The following is a 19,376-nucleotide window of genomic DNA, read 5'->3' as shown; positions in this document are numbered from 1 at the left end:
ACATTTGCCAATAATGCTAACCCACCTCTTCAGTGGGACCTTGTTGAAAGGTTTCTGAAAATCCCGACAAACCATTCCTCCCCTTTATCTACTCTGCTTGTTCAGAGCCAGACAGGAAAACAAATCCAGCAGGGTTTGTGAAATAAACTTTCAGTTTCGGAACAACATGCTTGGTGTGAATAGATGATTGGCTGATTAGCAGAAGACAGAGTAGGTACAAAGGGGTCGTTTTCACGATGGGAACTGGAGACGAGGGGATCTCAGCAGGGGTCAGTGTTGGGACCACGCTGTACATGTTATACATTAACAAACTGGACAAAGGATGTGAGGGGTTACAAGAACTAGTTTTACAAGAAAGAGACCAGGATGAAATGCTTGCCATATGAAGAGCAAGTGAAGTCTCTGGGCCTGTACTTGATGACGATTCAGAGGCGGCGGTGGCAGGATCCCATTCAAACTTGCAGACTACTGAGGGGCCTGGATGGAGTGGACTGGGGGTGGGGGAGATGTTTTCACTAGTCAGAGAGACTAGGGGCCAAGGGCACAGCTACAGAGTGAATGACCGACCCTTTGGAATGGAGATCTGAAGGAATTTATTCAGCCAGAGGGTGATGGATCTGTGGAAAGGTTCCTGCCGTAGGGAGGGACATAGATAAGGGTGCCATTTACTCAGATAGGGCTACAAGAGCTGGCGAAGTTTATGGAGATGCTTAGATGAATGGAGATACTAGAGGAGCTTACATTGACAGGGCGGGTGATAGTGACGGGAGGATGTTACACAGATAGTGACTCTTGTAGGAAGTGGATTGGGAGAGTCACAGGCATTGGACTGGGTTCTACAGATTGGGATTATTACAGTGACCTGATAGGGTTACACAGATAGGGAGGATTGTGGCGTTTCCACATGTTGAGAGAGTTTCAGGAAGAAGTTAAACCGATAAGGAGGGATGTTGGAGCAGTCGTAGTTTACAGAGATTGGTAGGTTTGCAGTTGTTTAATTGCTAGAGGGATATTTGTAGGGACAGTAATATGGAACGCAGAGGGAGAGTTTAGCTTTTATTAGATTCCCTATAGTATGGAACGGCACTTTGGCCCAATAAATCCACACCAACGCTCGAAAGAGTAATCCACCCAGACCCATTTCCCTCTGACAAATGCACCTAACGCTATGGGCAGTTTCGAATGGCCAATTCACCTAACCTGCACACCTTTGGACTGGAAGGAAAATGGGGCAACTGTGGAAAAACCATGCAAAAACAGGGATAATGTGCTGACTCCATGCAGACAGTGTCCCAAGACAGGAATCGATCCTGAGTCTCTGGCGCTGTGAGGCAGTAGTGCTCACCATTGAACCACCATGCCACCTTAAAATGCCGGACTACACAAAGAGAGGGTGTTTGAGATGCAGGGAGGAGCACAGAGATGGTGAGTGTTGTCGCTGGAAAAGGGGCTGGAGATGTTTACACAGATAAGAAGGTCGGTAGGCATGGGAGATGGTTACAGATGTCGCGTGGTGCTGTAGGCCAGGAGGCAGGAATGTGATTAGGCCTGCAGAAGGTTACAGTGACATCATGTTTTCTTGGGGATTGAGGAAGGTACATAGGTGGGTACTTTTGTTCAGGCTGGAGAATTTTACACAGACAGGATGGACTGCACTTATTGTGGAAATCTACAGAAAGAGATATTATTGTACTAAGTGCAGGATGGGATTATTGAGATGGGCATGTTATCGAGACTGGAGCAATTTACAAATAGCGAGTCATCAGCATTGGAGTAGGTTTCAAATATACAGCAGGATAATGGGAGGGGTGGAGGTTACAGAAATAGGAACTTTTCTGGCAATTACAACCATTCAAGACACTGGTGCAGATGAGATGGACCAAAGGGTGTGTTTCCTTGCTGTATGACCCTATCACATTGCAAGAGACCGTGTGAGAGTGGGAACAGGGAACAGAAAGATCGCAGATTTCAATACCACCTTCGGAAGAGAGGTCTCCTTTACTCTATGTTGTCCTGATGCTCACTAAGACAGCACGGGCCTGGATTGATAACTGTGGACTTCCGAAATTGTCATAGGAAGGCTCAGAACTGCAGTGATTAAAGTTAACAAGAGAGTGGAGATTGAGCCTGGGACCTTCATGCTTTGTGTTCACCCTTCAGCACTTTATCTGTGTCAGGTCTTCCAGACCAAACTTCGATCACTTAAATTCGCTCTGGTCTGTTCACTGTGAGCGACCTTACCTCGCTGCAGGATTTATTGAAGACTACAGATCTCCCTGCCCTCTGGCTGACCAACTGTGTTCAATGAGATGATGGATGAAACACCCAGCAGTTGGGAAGTTTATTGTGTCGGGAGCATCCTGAATATATGCAGGAGACGGAGAATTAGACAGAATGGGAAAAGACCACTCCATTCGTGACTCCCGCGTCAGGTCCACACCACCCACCAACCCAAACTCCACTCGCGGCACGTTCCCCTGCAACCGCAGGAAATGTAAAACTTGCGCCCACACCTCCTCCCTCACTTCTCTGCAAGGCCCCAAGGAATCCTTCCATATCCGCCACAAGTTCACCTGTACTTGCACACACATCATCTATTGCATCCGCTGCACCCGATGTGGCCTCCTCTATATTGGGGAGACGGGCCGCTTACTTGCGGAACGCTTCAGAGAACACCTCAGGGACGCCCGGACCAACCAACCCAACCACCCCGTGGCTCAACACTTTAACTCTCCCTCCCACTCCACCGAGGACATGCAGGTCCTTGGACTTCTCCACCGGCAGAACATAACAACATGACGGCTGGAGGAGGAGCGCCTCATCTTCCGCCTGGGAACCCTCCAACCACAAGGGATGAACTCAGATTTCTCCAGTTTCCTCATTTTCCCTCCCCTCACCTTGTCTCAGTCGGTTCCCTCAACTCAGCACCGCCCTCCTAACCTGCAATCCTCTTCCTGACCTCTCCGCCCCCACCCCACTCCGGCCTATCACCCTCACCTTGACCTCCTTCCACCTATCACATCTCCATCGCCCCTCCCCCAAGTCCCTCCTCCCTACCTTTTATCTTAGCCTGCTTGGCACACTCTCCTCATTCCTGATGAAGGGCTTATGCCCGAAACGTCGAATTTCCTATTCCTTGGATGCTGCCTAACCTGCTGTGCTTTAACCAGCAACACATTTTGAACTGTGATCTCCAGCATCTGCAGACCTCATTTTTTACCTGAAGATTTTAACCTACTGCGAATCCTCTTGCAAGGATGCCTTCCTTGAAGAAGCTCTCTTCCTCCCTCTACAAGGATTTCAGTGAGTGTCTCTCTCACTGCACCCCCCAGGTCATCTCCTCTGCAGAGAAACTCTTCAGCCACGTTCTCAAACAGACTCGCTACCACAGCCACATCTCCTTCCTCAGCACCTGCCTACGGAACCGACTGATCCCACACGGGCTCCGAACTACATTCCAACCAACAAAATTTGGACCCAACCAGGACAACCTGTACCTACAACAAATCCGAAGCCTCCAGCATCAGACCTCCCTCCGGATCCTCCGTTCCACCCTTGCAGCAATGCGTCGCTACCTACATTCCCTGCAATCAGCCCTACCCCAGCTCAGGACAACACTCTCACAAACCTGCAAAGGACCTCTGCTGTTCTTCATCTACAGAAGAATCCACAAACTAAACAAACAGTTCTTCCTAGCCATATCAGAAATTAAAGACAGTAAGTTCCGAAAACTTTCATGTACTTACCCTCACACTCGTGGTTCCTCAACTGTTCCAGAATCTTCTATCGGCCTGTCGGACGCCATTACACATGTGACCGCTACAGAGCCCGTGGCACCAACGGCCGCTGCCGACCGTGACGTCACTTCCGCCACCACCGACCTCGGAGCCTCCGCAATCGCAGCCCAAACAACCGCCCCGGTGATCACCGCACAGACAACAGCTTCCACGATCGCCAGGAAGATCGCCGACGGACTCGCGACCCCCGCGGCTATCGGGAATAACTCCGGTTCTTCCGTTGCCACAACCATTTCCGCCCCTTCGTTGCCGTCGCCGCAGCTACCTCCACGCCCACTGACATCACTAACCTGCAGGACCACAACGCCTCAGGTCTCTCCGCCCCCACGCCGTCTTTCGTCATTACACGTAACCCCGCCCTCACGCAAAACCTCGTCACCACGCATAAACCCGCACCCACGCCGACTTTCGCCACCACACGTAACCCCGCCCACACGCTTATTTCCGTCACGACGCATGACCCCGCCCCCCACGCTTGACCCCGCCCCCACATCAAGCAACGTCACCACGTCTTACCCCGCCCCTATATCGATCTCTGTCCACGCCCCTAACCCCGCCCCCACCCCCACCTCCAGTCCAACACCATGTCCTAGCTCCCAGTCTTGCCGGATCTTCACCATCCCTCCAGACATCCCCCTCTCTGAGGATGAAAGATGAGTCCTCAGCAGGGGCCTCACCTTCATTTCCCTACGCCCTCGAATCAATGAGGTCAACACGCGGTGAGATATTGAACAATTCTTCTGCCGCCTTTGCCTCCGTGCCTACTTTCACAACCAAGACTCCCGCCCACCATCTGACGACCCCTTCTCCCGCCTCCAACGCACCCCATCCACCTGGACACCCCGTGCTGGCCTCTTACCAGCCCTCAATCTATTTATAGCCAACTGCCGCCGCGACATTAACCGACTCAACCTGTCCACCCCTCTCACCCACTCCAACCTCTCACCCTCAGAACGTGCAGCCCTCCACTCCCTCCGCTCCAATCCCAACCTCACCATCAAACTGGCAGACAAGGGAGGCGCGGTAGTAGTTTGGTACACCAACCTTTATACCGCTGAGGCCAAACGCCAGGTCGCGGAAAACCTCCTATTATCGTCCCCTCGACCACGATCCCACCTCCCACCACCAAACCATCATCTCCCAGACCATCAATAACCTCACCACCTCAGGGGATCTCCCATCCACCGCCTCCAACCACAGAGTCCCACAACCCCGCACCGTCCATTTCTACCTCCTGCCCAAAATAGCGTTCGATAAGGTTCCCCATGGTAGGCTAATGCTAAAACTTCGGAGGTATGGCATTGAGGATACATTAGAGGTTTGGATTAGGAATTGGCTGGCTGGAAGGAGACAGAGGGTAGTAGTTGATGGATTATGTTCATCTTGGAGCGCAGTTACTAGCGGTGTACCACAAGGATCTGTTTTGGGACCATTGCTTTTTGTTATCTTTATAAATGATCTAGAGGAAGGACTTGAAAGCTGGGTAAGCAAGTTTGCGGATGACACAAAAGTCGGTGGAGTTGTGGATAGTGAGGAAGGAAGTGGTAGGTTACAGCGGGATATAGATAAGTTGCAGAGCTGGGCGGAAATGTGGCAAATGGAATTCAATGTAGCTAAGTGCGAAGTCGTTCACTTTGGTAGGAATAACAAGATGATGGATTACTGGGCTAATGGTAGGCTACTTGGTAGTGTGGATGAGCAGAGGGATCTTGGTGTCCATGTACACAGATCTCTGAAAGTTGCCACCCAGGTAAATAGTGCTGTGAGGAAGGCATATGGTGTACTGGGCTTTATTGGCAGAGGAATTGAGTTCCGGAGTCCTGAGGTCATGTTGCAGTTGTATAAGACTCTGGTGAGGCCTCATCTGGAGTATTGTGTGCAGTTTTGGTCGCCATACTATAGGAAGGATGTGGAAGCTTTAGAACGAGTGCAGAGGAGGTTTACCAGGATGTTGCCTGGAATGGTAGGAAAATCTTATGAGGAAAGGCTGAGGCACTTGGGGCTGTTCTCATTGGAGAAGAGAAGGTTTAGGGGAGATCTGATAGAAGTGTATAAGATGATTAGGGGTTTAGATAGGGTAGATACTAAGAACCTTTTACCGCTAATGGAGTCAGGTGTTACTAGGGGACATAGCTTTAAATTAAGGGGTGGTAGGTATAGGACAGATGTTAGGGGTAGATTCTTCACACAGCGGGTTGTGAGTTCATGGAATGCCCTGCCCGTATCAGTGGTGAACTCTCCTTCTTTATGGTCATTTAAGCGGGCATTGGATAGGCATTTGGAAGTTATTGGGCTAGTATAGGTTAGGTAGGATTCGGTCGGCGCAACATCGAGGGCCGAAGGGCCTGTACTGCGCTGTATCCTTCTATGTTCTATGTTCTAAATCCACAAAGCAGAATGCACCGGCCGACCCATTGTCTCAGCCTGCTCCTGCCCCACCGAACTCATCTCCGCATACCTTGACACGGTTCTGTCCACTTTAGTCCAAGAACTCCCCACCTACGTTCGGGACACCACCCACGCCCTCCACCTCCTCCAGGATTTTCGCTTCCCCGGTCCCCAACGCCTTATTTTCACGATGGCCGTCCAGTCCCTGTACACCTCCGTTCCCCATCACGAAGGACTCAAAGCCCTCCGCTTCTTCCTTTCCAACCGCACCAACCAGTACCCTTCCACTGACACCCTCCTTCGACTGACTGAACTGGTCCTCACTCTGAATAACTTCTCTTTTCAATCCTCCCACTTCCTCCAAACAAAAGGAGTTGCCATGGGCACCCGCATGGGCCCCAGCTATGCCTGTCTCTTTGTAGCATATGTGGAACAATCCATCTTCCGCAACTACACTGGCACCACCCCCCACCTTTTCCTCCGCTACATCGATGACTGTATCGGCACTCCATCGTGCTCCCACGAGGAGGTTGAACAGTTCATCAACTTTACTAACACCTTCCATCCCGACCTCAAATTGACCTGGACTGTCTCAGACTCCTCCCTCCCCTTCCTAGACCTTTCCATTTCTATCTCAGGCGACCGACTCAACACAGACATCTACTATAAACCGACTGACTCCCACAGCTATCTGGACTACACCTCCTCCCACCCTGCCCCCTGTAAAAACTCCATCCCATATTCCCAATTCCTTCGCCTCTGTCGCATCTGCTCCCAGGAGGACCAGTTCCAACACCGCACAGCCCAGATGGCCTCCTTCTTCAAGGACCGCAGATTCCCCCCAAACGTGATCGACGATGCCCTCCACCGCATCACCTACACTTCCCGCTCCTCCGCCCTTGAGCCCCGCTCCTCCAACCGCCACCAAGACAGAACCCCACTGGTTCTCACCTACCAACCCACCAACCTCGGTATACAACGTATCATCCGCCGTCATTTCCGCCACCTCCAAACGTACCCCACCACCAGGGATATATTTCCCTCCCCTCCCCATCACCGTTCCGCAAAGACCACTCCATTCGTGACTCCCTCGTCAGGTCCACACCCCCCACCAACCCAAGCTCCTCTCCCTGCAACCGCAGGAAATGTAAAACTTGCGCCCACACCTCCTCCCTCACTTCCCTCCAAGGCCCCAAGGGATCCTTCCGTATCCGCCACAAGTTCACCTGTACCTCCACACACATCATCTATTGAACCCGCTGCACCCGATGTGGCCTCCTCTATATTGGGGAGACGAGCCGCTTACTTGTGGAACGCTTCAGAGAACACCTCAGGGACGCCCGGACCAACCAACCCAACCACCCCGTGGCTCAACACTTTAACTCTCCCTCCTACTCCACCGAGGACATGCAGGTCCTTGGACTCCTCCACCGGCAGAACATAACAACACGACGGCTGGAGGAGGAGCGCCTCATCTTCTGCCTGGGAACCCTCCAACCACAAGGGATGAACTCAGATTTCTCCAGTTTCCTCATTTCCCCTCCCCTCACCTTGTCTCAGTCGGTTCCCTCAACTCAGCACCGCCCTCCTAACCTGCAATCTTTTTCCTGTCCTCTCCGCCCCCATCCCACTCCGGCCTATCACCCTCACCTTGACCTCCTTCCACCTATCACATCTCCATCGCCCCTCCCCCAAGTCCCTCCTCCCTAACTTTTATCTTAGCCTGCTTGGCACACTCTCCTCATTCCTGATGAAGGGCTTATGCCCGAAACGTCGAATTTCCTATTCCTTGGATGCTGCTTAACCTGCTGTGCTTTAACCAGCAACACATTTTCAACTCAAGAATGGGAAATTAGACTGATACAGTGAGGGTGCCAGCTGGAGAATGGCATTGAGTCGCACAAAGATCTGGAAAATCCCAGTCTCCATCCCTGACCTGCGCTGCCTCGTCTCCCTGGAGTGGAGAATTCTGTTGGCTCAGGATCTTGAGGAAGTACAAAAGCTGCAGTCACCGGCAGCAATTAGACCCTCACAGTGACAGATACTACATGGAGAGATACTGAGTGATATCAGCAGAGTGCTGGAAGGTGTCAAGATCAAACCACGGTCTAGAAGAAGGGGTTTGATTCATGTTGCAAAGAGATGAGTGCTCAGGAATGAGGGAGTTACCAGTGGGCCTGGCGATGGCCTAACATTACTCTCAGTAGCCTCTTCATCCAGGATTTAATGCCGGTGGCAAGGAAAAGCATCTGAATGCTCAATATCCGTTCAGGAAGGAAATCAGTGGTAGGCAGCTGGTCTGACCTACACATGACTCCAGACCCAGAGCAATGGAGTTATCTTTAAACTGCCCTCTGTATTAGCCTAGCAAGGCACTCAGCTCAAGGGCAGCTCGGGGTGGGCATGAAATGCTGGCAAGCCAGAAACAGCAACAGAAGTGAATTAAAAGCAAAACTGCTGGGAGCAGTGTCCTGGCCAATCATTCGGTAGGTTTATGGACAGAGATTTAAGCTAACATCGAGGATGCAGGGACAGAGTTCAGGTGAAAGGAGCTTTCCAAATCCAAAGAGAAAGTGTGGGGAATAGCATGGGGATGTGACAGACGACAAGCAGAAAGGAACGGGAAAGGACAGCGTTTAACTAAAACTGTACATCAGTGAATCGATTTGTGACAGGGCATTGTGGGAAAGAATACATTATATATTTTTTTTGGAATTGCCAAAGAATCTGCAATAACGTAATAGACTTGTGGCACAGAGATAAATGGGATTTAGTCACCAGAGAGATGTGGTTACAGGGTGAACAAAAGGTGGAGCATAAATATTCAGCGGTTCACAACCTTGTGGGAACTCAGGCAGAATAGGAGTACAGGATGGGTAACCCTGACAGTAATCAATAACAAAGACATTATAGAGAAAGCATGTGGTCTCAGATGATGTTGCTAAATCAGCCTGAATGTGAATTCTGGGCCCCAACAATAAGCAGATGAACTTTTTTTTAGTCTGTCTCGCAGCATTTCATTGTTCCTCCCTGTATTAAACAGAAATGCATTGGAATTTGTAAAAAAAAAACAGACATTATGATAGGTTTGGGAGACTTCAATCTTTGCAATATGTGGGACAGTCACACTGGTAAGAGTGATATTATCCGAGCTCCTCTTTGAATGTTTTTTTTTGCCAGTGTTCCTTTGAATAACATATTGTCCACATGGCTCGAGATGTCACTATCTTAGATCATGTGGTGATGAAGCTGAGTGACGGTGTGATGTCACACAGAGATCCTCCAGGAGATTGCAACATAGTGGAATTCAAACAGATTATTAAGATTTCAAGTGACCATAAAGTTCACCCGAGCATCAGAAACGAAGCCAATTGCATGAGTTTGAGAGGAGAACTGACCAAGCTAAACAGGGGAAACAGACTGAAATGTCAGTCTGTAAATGAACAGTGGAAAACAATTCGAGTCATAGGGTGATAGAGATGTACATCAGAGAATCAGATCACTCGGTCCAATTCGTCCACGCCGACCAGATATCATAACCATTCTAGTTCCATTTACCGACACTTATCCCACTAAACCCTTCCTATTCATATGCCCATCCAGATGCCTTTTAAATGCTGTAATTTTACTAGCCTCGACCACTTCCTCTGGCAGTTGATTCCGTACACACAGCACCCTTGGCGTGAAAAAGTTAACGCTTAGGTCCCTTCCAAATATTTTACCTCTCTGCCCTGAACTTATGCGCTCTCGTTCTGGACTCCCTCATCCCAGGGAAACGACCTGACATTATAAATCTCTATAAGGTCACCGTCAGCCTCTGACACACCAGGGAAAACAGTCCCAGTCGATTCAGCCTCTCCTTATAGCTCAAATCCTCCAACCCTGGCAACATCCTTGTAAATTTTTACTGAACCCTATGAAGTGTCACACCATCCTTCAGATAGGAATGAGGCCAGAGATGCATGCAATATTCCAACAGTGGCCTCACCAATGCCCTGTACAGCCGCAAGATGACCTCTCAACTCTTATACTCGATACTATGACCAATAAAGGAAAGCATACCAAACACCTTCTTCACTATCCTATCTACTTGCGACTCCACTATCAAGGAAATATGAGCCTGCACTCCAAGGTATCTGTGTTCAGCAACACACCCTAAGACCTTTTCATGAAGTGCACAAGTCCTGTGAGGATTTGCTTTTCCAAAATGATGCACTTCACATTTATCTAAATTAAACTCCATCTGTCATTCTTCATTCCATTGACTCATCTGATAATCAGGAGACAGTGAGGTCTGCAGATGCTGGAGATCAGACTAGAGAGTACGTTTGCTGGAAAAACACAGCAGGCCAGGCAGCATCCGAGGAGCAGGAAAATCGACGTTTCTGGCTGGAGCCTTTCAGCAGGAATGAGGCTGGAAGCCTCGGGGGTGGAGAGATAAGTAGAAGAGGAGTGGTGTTGGGGGGAATTTGGCTGAGAGTACAATAGGTGTTTGGAGATGGGGGTAAGAGGGTTAGCTCAGAGAGGAGGGTGGAACAGATACGTGGGAAAGAAGATTGACAGGTGGGTCAGGTCATAGGGCGGTGCTGAGCTGGAAGGTTGGAACTTGGGGAAGGCGAAGGGAAAATGAGGAAACTGATGAAGTCCACATTGATGCCATGGGGTTGAAGGGTCCCAAGTCATAAGACACGGCGTTCTTCCTCCACGTGTCGGGTGGTGAGAGAGTGATGATGGAGGAGGCCGTGGACCTACATGCTCTCGGGTGGAGTGGGAGGGGGAGTTGAAATGTTTGGCAACAGGGCGGTGTGTTGATTTACAGGTGTCCTGGAGATGTTTCGTAAAGCGCGCAGTGAGAAGGCGATCTGTCACCTCATCACCTCTACATTGGGGACATGCGACACCTTCTCGCAGAGCACTTTAGAGAACATTTCCGGACACCTGAACCAATCAACACCACCACCCTGTTCGCAGGATTCGAACCAGTGTGGGCAATGGATTTCTAACTCCTCGTCTAAACCACAACACCTATTTAAGTACATGCTTACAGAGGTTAGAGAGCTGAGGAGGACAGGAGGGACTGTAAGAGGTTTCACAGTTTAAGAGTGGAGTGGGGACTGCAGGAAAATACAAAATTAGGGAGAGTTTAAGATTGAAGGATTCTGCAGAAAAAAATTACAGGGTTAATGCAGGATTCTTGACAGTGAGGAGAAACAGATAAATCTTGGGGTCAACGTCCAGAGACGCTTCAAATTTGCCACCCAAGATCTTAGGGTTGTTAAGAAAGCCAATCATGTGTCGGCTTTCGGTTGCAGGGGGCTCGAGTTTAAGAGCTGCGAGGTTATGCTGCAGCTTGATGCATTCTGTGGTTAGACCATAATTGGAATATTGTGTTCTGTTCTGGTTGCCTCATTACAGGAAAAATGTGAACGTTAGGAAGAGGGTGCAGAGGAGATTTATCAGGAATATGCCTGGATTGGAGGGCAGGTCTAACGAAGAAAAGTTGAGGGAACCAGGGCTTTTCTGTTTGGAATTAAAAAGGATGAGAAGTGACTTGGTAGAGGTAGACGAGAAGATGAGAGGCAGACATAGGGTGGGTGGCCTGAGATTTTTCCCTTTGCCAAAATGGCTCTAACTAGGAGGCAAAACTGTAAGGGAATTGGAGGAAGGTTGAGGGGAGATGTCAGAGTTAGCTTCTTTACACAGAGTGTGCTGGATGAGTGGAGTGTACTGCGAGTGCGGTTGGTAGAGTCAGATACATTAGGGACATTTAAGTAACTTTTGGATAGGCACATGAATGATAGCAAAATTAATTTCTCAAAATGGAGACTGTGACCAATGGCGTTCCACAGAGATCCGTGCAGGGCTCACTGTTACTTGTCATACATGTCAATGATTTGGAGAAAGATAACAGTTCCTTGATTAGCAAGTTTGCAGATTACACTAAGATTGGGGGAGTAGCTGACAGTGAAGGGGAATGTCAGATAATACAGCAGAATATAGATAGATTGGAGAGGCGGGCAGAGAAATGGCAGATGGAGTTCAATCCGGACAAATGCGAGGAGATGCATTTCGGAAAATCCAGTTCAAAAGTTAACTATTCAGTAAATGTGAAGGTCCTGGGGAAAACTGATATCTGGGTATTCAGTTCCAGTGTCCCTTGAAGGTTGTAATGCAGGTCAGTAAAGTGGTCAAGCCGGCATACGGCATGCTTTCCTTCATTGGACGTGATATTGAGTACACGAGTTGGCAGGTCATGTTACAGTTGCATGGGAATTTGGTTTAGAATATTAGGTACAGTTCTTGTCTCCACATTACGAAAAGTATGTGCATGCTTTGAAGATTGTGCAGAAGACATTTACCAGGATGTTGCCTGGTACAGAGGGCGCTAGCAATAAGAGAATTTGAATAGTTTTGGATTATTTTCATTAGAAAGATGAAGGTTGATTGGAGACCCATAAAGAGACATTTCTATCACTGATAGCCATGGGTGATGAGCTGGAAGCCTGGAGGACGGCTAAGCTTGTGCCAGTACTTAGGAAAGGTTGCAAGGGAATGCCATGGACGTTAACACCAATTAGTTTAATGTTAGCGATGCAGACGTTGTTGGACACGATTCTGAAGGACAGGAGTTTCATGCAATTGCAACGACAAGGATTAATTAGGGATAATCAGCACAGCTTTGGAACGCTGCATAGAATTCTGATCATCCTGATCTGGGAAGCATTTCCTGAAACTGCAAATGGAGCAAAGATCGACGAAGATGTTACTGACACTGGAAGGTTTGACAGAAATGGAGAGGCTGGATAAGCTGGAAAGCAACATGGGGGGAAGAGATTGATTTGGCAGATAAGTTTAAATAGAATGCGCACAATTTTCTACAGCACACGCGTACAAAAATGCAACTGGGGAGACACTAGGGCTCCTCAATGATCAGTGAGGCCATCCAAGTGTCGAACCACAGGAGATGGGAGAGAGCCTAAATGAGGGTTTCATGTCAGAAAGTACTGTGGACAAAGACTAGGAAACAAAGGGAAAGAAACAGTGATGGCTTGTAAAGAGATCCCATTACTGAAGAGGTGGTGCTGGATGTCTGAGAACACAAAGGTAGAGAAAGCCCTAGGTCCTGAACAAGTGTATACCAGAACGTTGTGGCAAAGTAGTAGCAGAGACGCGAGCAGAAATATCTATATCATTGTCCTTCACATTTCCACTGGGAGTAGATGACTGAGGTGTGACCTTATAAAGGTTTATAAAACCATGATGGGAACAGGTAGCCAACGTCTTTACCCCAGGGTAGTGGAGTCCATAACTAGATGGGATTGAACTGAAGAAGGATAAGGTGATAGCAATTCTGGAAAGTGTGAAAAAAGGACCCTGGGCCAGATGGGATTTTTGTTTGATTTCTCTAGAAGGCCAGGAAGGAGATTTCTGAGCCTTTATTTTGGGTCTTTATGTCGTCATTGCCTTCAGGAATAGTGTCAGGAGGCTGGACGACTGCACATGTTGTCCTCTTGACCAAAAAGGGGAATAACGACAACCCTGGGTAATTATAGAGCTGTGAGCCTTACTTCGATTCTGGGCAAAGTGTTGGAAAGGCTTGTAAAAGCTAGCATTTATAATCATTTGGAAATGAATACGTTGACGAGCGATAGTCAGCTCGGTTCTGTGAAGTGTAGGTCATGCCTCACAAACCTTGTTGACTTCCTTGAGGTGTCCAAACAGGTGGATGTGGATAAAGCGGAACTTGGTAGTGCAGATGAGCAGAGAGATTACTGTGTCCAGATACATGGAACGCTGAAAGTTGCCACCCAGTTTGATAGGATTGTTAAGATGGCATTCACAATGTGAGCTTTTATTGGTACAGGGATTGAGTTTTGGAACCATGAGGTAATGCTGAAGCCGTACAAAACTCTGGTGTGGCCGCATTTGGAGTATTGTCAATGGTTCAGGTCACTGCCTCAGAAGAATGATGTTAAAGTATTTGAAAAGGGTTCCGAGGGGTTTCACTACGATGTTCCCTGATACCGACAGAAGGTTTTATTAGGAAGGCTGATGGACCTGAATCTGTTTCTGTTTGAGAGAAGAGTTTAAGGCCAAATAATTGAGACATATAAGATAATCAGAGGGTGACATGGTTTGGACAGTGAGACCCTTTTCCCTCGGATGGCGATGCCTAGCACGAGGGCAAATAGCTTTATTTTTTAAATTTTTTTTTGCTGTGATCAATCTCCTGTTTATTCTTTTTGCGCCCTCCTATTTTTTGTTTTTTTCTTTTCATTTTATTATTTCCCCCACACTACCGCCTAACTGCGGTAGTGCTTATTATTTTTATCCCCAGCACCCATGGTGTGCGTGTGCAGGTGTGAGACACAGTGAGAGACACAAGGTGTATAAATCTTTATTCTATTTCCACCACCAGGGAAAGTAGGAAAACACCCGAGTGGCCTGTGACAAGCAGTGCCCTTCACATCAAAAAGGGGAATGCTGTGTGAACAAACAGTGAAGGGGAGGGCAGGGACTAAATCAAAATAGAGTTGGAGGGGGAAATGATGCACTCCACTCCCTGAGGCACCCACCTGTTCCTGAACAACTCCAGGGTGTTGGTGGACACCGCGTGCTACAAATAGCTTTATATTGAGGTAGTAATTAATATTAATATTAATTAATAGATATGGGACAGATGCCAGAGGTATGTTCTTAACTCAGAATAGTCAGGGCATGTAATGTATTGCCTGAAACAGTGGCAGACTCGCCAACTTTAAGGGTGTTTAAACGGACATTGATAGGCATAGGATGAGAATGGAATTGGGAAGGTAAGATGGGTTCAGATTTGCTCCACAGGTTGGCGCACATTGAGGGCCGAAGGGCCTGTACTGCACTGTCATGTTCTATGTTCTGTGTTCTGGAGGGCATAAGTAGGAGATGGGAGAGGAAAAACAAAACATAAAATGGAGGACACGATTTTCCACACAGAGTATGGTGCAGCTACAGAATGGGTTTCCAGGGGAAGTGGTAGAGAAAAGTACAATAACAACATGTAAAAAACATCTGGGCAGGTACATGGAGAGGAGAAGGTTTGAAGGGACATGGTTCAAGTGCAGGGAAACGCGACTCGTTCAGGGACTCTGGTCAGCATGGACGAGTTGGATTGAAGGAACCGTTTCCGTGCTGCATGACGCTGTCTCCTGTTATTGGAGGAGGAGACTACTGAGATAAGGCACGTTATAGACACTGAAGCAAGTTACAGCGATAGGGCTGGTAGTCAGGAAGAGGGGTGGGGAGGTCATTCAAGATCTCAGGGAGTTAGGCTGGAAGCTAAAGGCTAGGAGAGACAGAGTCGTCATCTCTGGGTTGTTGCCGGTGCCACGCGACAGTGAGGCAAGGAATAGGGAGAGTGTGCAGTTGAACACGTGGCTGCAAGGATGGTGTAGGAGGGAGGGCTTCAGGTATTTGGACAATTGGACTGCATTCTGGGGAAGGTGGGACCTGTACAAACAGGACGGGTTGCACCTGAACCAGAAGGGCACCAATATCCTGGGGGGTAGGTTTGCTAGCACTCTTCGGGGGGTGGGGGGTTAAACTAATTTGGCAGGGGGATGGGATCCGGACTTGTAGTCCAACAAGTAAGCTAGCTGTGTGTCAGGATGTCCAAGAATGTAGGGAGGCTGTGGAGAAGGTAGCACTGACAGGGAATACTTGCGGACACAGAGATGGGCTCAACTGCATATACTTCAACGCAAGGATTGTCAGAAATAAGGTGGGTGAACTTAAGGCATGAATCGGTACCTGGGACTACGATGTTGTGGCCATCACGGAAACGTGGATAGATGAGGGACAGGAATGGTTGTTGGAGGTTCCTGGTTACAGAAGTTTCAGTAAGATTAGGGAGGTTGGTAAAAAAAGGAGGGGGTGGCATTGCGAATTAGAAATGGTATAACGGCTGCAGAAAGGTAGTTTGAGGGGGATCTGCCTTTGGAGGTAGTATGGGCTGAAGTCAGAAATAGGAAAGGTGCAGTCACCTTGTTGGGTGTTTACTATAGGCCCCCCAATAGCAGCAGAGATGTGGAGAAACAGATTGGGAAACAGATTTTGGAAAGGTGCAGAAGCCACAGGGTCGTAGTCATGGGCGACTTCAACTTTCCAAATATTGATTGGAAGCTCTTTAGATCAAGTAGATTGGATGGGGCGGTGTTTGTGCAGTGTGTCCAGGAAGCTTTTCTAACTCAGTATGTAGATTGTCCAACCAGAGGGGAGGCCATATTGGATTTGGTACTCGGTAATGAACCGGGGCAAGTGATGGGCTTGTTAGTGGGTGAACATTTTGGTGATGGTGACCACAATTCTGTGACTTTCACCTTGGTTATGGAGAGAGATAGGTGCGCACAGCAGGGTAGATTTTACAATTGGAGGAAGGGAAATTACGATGCTGTAAGACAGGATTTGAGGAGCATAAGTTGGGAGCATAGGCTGTCAGGGAAGGATGTGGTGGAAATGTGGAACTTTTTCAAGGAGCAGATACGACGTGTCCTTGATATGTATGTACCTATCAGGCAGGAAAGAAATGGTCGTGTGAGGGAGCCTTGGTTGACGAGGGAGGTTGAATGTCTAGTAAAGAGGATGAAGGAGGCTTACATAAGGTTGAGGAAACAGGGTTCAGACAGAGCAGTGGAGGGATACAGGATAGCCAGAAGGGACCTGAAGAAGGAGATGAGGAGAGCTAAGAGAGGGCATTAAAAATCCTTGGCGGATAGGGTCAAGGATAACCCCAAGGCATTTTATACGTATGTGAGAAACATGAGAATGACGAGATCGAGGGTAGGTCCGATCAAGGGCAGTAGTGGGAGATTGTGTATTGAGACAGAAGAGATAGGAGAGGTCTTGAACAAGTACTTTTCTTCAGTATTTACGTACGAGAGGGACCGTATTGTTGAAGAGGAGAGTGTGAAACGGACTGGTAAGCTAGAAGAGATACTTGTTAGGAAGGAAGATGTTTTGGACATTTTGAACAACTTGAGGATAGACAAGTCTCCCGGGCCTGACGGGATATATCCTTGGATTATGTGGGAAGCAAGAGAGGAATTTGCAGTACCGTTGGCAATGATCTTTTCGTCTTCACTGTCAATGGGGGTGGTATCAGGGCACTGGAGAGTAGCGAATGTTGTGCCCCTATTCAAAAAAGGGAATAGGGATAACCCCGGGAATTACAGGCCAGTTAGTCTTACTTCTGTGGTAGGCAAAGTAATGGAAAGGGTACTGAGGGATAGGATTTATGAGTATCTGGAAAGACACTGCTTGATTAGGGACAACCAGCACGGATTTGTGAAGGGTAGGTCTTGCCTTACAAGTCTTATTGAATTCTTTGAGGAGGTGACCAAGCATGTGGTTGAGGATAGAGCAGTGGATGTAGTGTACATGGGTTTTAGTAAGGCATTTGATAAGGTTCCCCATGGTAGGCTTATGCGGAAAATCAGGAGGAATGGGATAAAGGGAAATTTGGCCAATTGGATAGAAAACTGCCTAACTGGTCGAAGTCAGAGAGTGGTGGTAGATGGTAAATATTCAGTCTGGAGCCCAGTCACAAGTGGAGTTCCGCAGGGATCAGTTCTGGGTCCTCTGCTGTTTGTAATTTTTATTAATGACTTGGATGAGGGGGTCGAAGGGTTGGTCAGTAAATTTGCAGATGATACGAAGATTGGTGGAGTTGTGGACAGTGAGGAGGGCTGTTGTCGTTTACAAAGGGACTTAGATATGATGCAGAGCTGGGCTGAGGAGTGGCAGATGGAGTTCAACCCTGCCAAGTGTGAGGTTGTCCATTTTGGAAGAACAAATAAGAATGCGGAATACAGGGTTAACGGTAGGGTTCTTAGTCAGGTGGAGGAACAGAGGGATCTTGGGGTCTATGTACATAGATCTTTGAAAGTTGCCACTCAGGTGGATAGAGCTTGTAAGAAGGCCTATGGTGTATTAGCGTTCATTAGCAGAGGGATTGAATTCAAGAGTCGTGAAGTGATGTTGCAGCTGTACAGGACTTTGGTTAGGCCACATTTGGAGTACTGTGTGCAGTTCTGGTCGCCTCACTTTAGGAAAGCTGTGGAAGCTTTGGAGAGGGTGCAGAGAAGATTTACCAGGATGTTGCCTGGAATGGAGAATAGATCGTACGAGGATAGGTTGAGAGTTCTCGGCCTTTTCTCATTGGAACAGCGAAGGATGAGGGGTGACTTGGTCGAGGTTTATAAGATGATCAGAGGAATAGATAGAGTAGACAGTCAGAAACTTTTTCCCTGGGTACAACAGAGTGTTACAAGGGGACATAAATTTAAGGTGAAGGGTGGAAGGTATAGGGGAGCTGTCAGGGGTGGGTTCTTTACCCAGAGAGTGGTGGGGGCATGGAATGCGCTGCCCGTGGGAGTGTTAGAGTCAGAATCATTGGCGACCTTTAAGCGGCAATTGGATAGGTACATGGATGGGTGCTTAATCTAGGATAGATGTTCGGCACAACATCGTGGGCCGAAGGGCCTGTTCTGTGCTGTATTGTTCTATGTTCTATGTACAATTCAAGTATATGGAGGGACTGAAGGGAAGAGAGGAAGTTACCGGGACAGGACTGTTATAGGAGTTATAAATTATTGAAGCCACACGTCAACAAGACATGCCATAGATGGAGTGTTGCAGAGGCGTGAGTCTCAGCACAACAGAACTTACTGTAGTGGTGTCGATTGAGCCTGGAGTGTGACTGTACTGTGCTCCACCTCCAGCACTGTATCTGTGCCATGTTTTGCTCACCGATGCTTGGAGTTCTCCCTTTGCTCTCTTCTCTGTTCGCTGTGAGTGATCTTACCTCACTTCAGGAATTATTGAAGACTCCAAATCTCCCTTCCCTTCGTGGCCCTGGCTGATCAACCACATTCAATGTGGAGATGGACGAGACACCCAGTAGCTGGGAAGTCTACTGAGTCAGGACGTTCCTAATACGTACAGGAGTCAGAGGAATAGACAGTATGGGAAATTAGACTGATCCAGTGAGGGGTACACATGGAGAATGTCACCCAGTCCAACAGAAATCTTTAAAAAAACACTGTCTCAATTCCTGGCTGTGCTGCTGCGTCTCTCTGGAGTGAAGACTTCAATTGGCTCAGGATCCAGAGGAGCTTAAAGAGTGAGAGACGCTGACAGAGGCAGCAATTAGACCCT

Source organism: Hemiscyllium ocellatum, chromosome 20 (assembly GCF_020745735.1).
Source record: "Hemiscyllium ocellatum isolate sHemOce1 chromosome 20, sHemOce1.pat.X.cur, whole genome shotgun sequence".
Classification (NCBI taxonomy): domain Eukaryota; kingdom Metazoa; phylum Chordata; class Chondrichthyes; order Orectolobiformes; family Hemiscylliidae; genus Hemiscyllium; species Hemiscyllium ocellatum.
Note: the sequence above shows the minus strand (reverse complement) of the source record.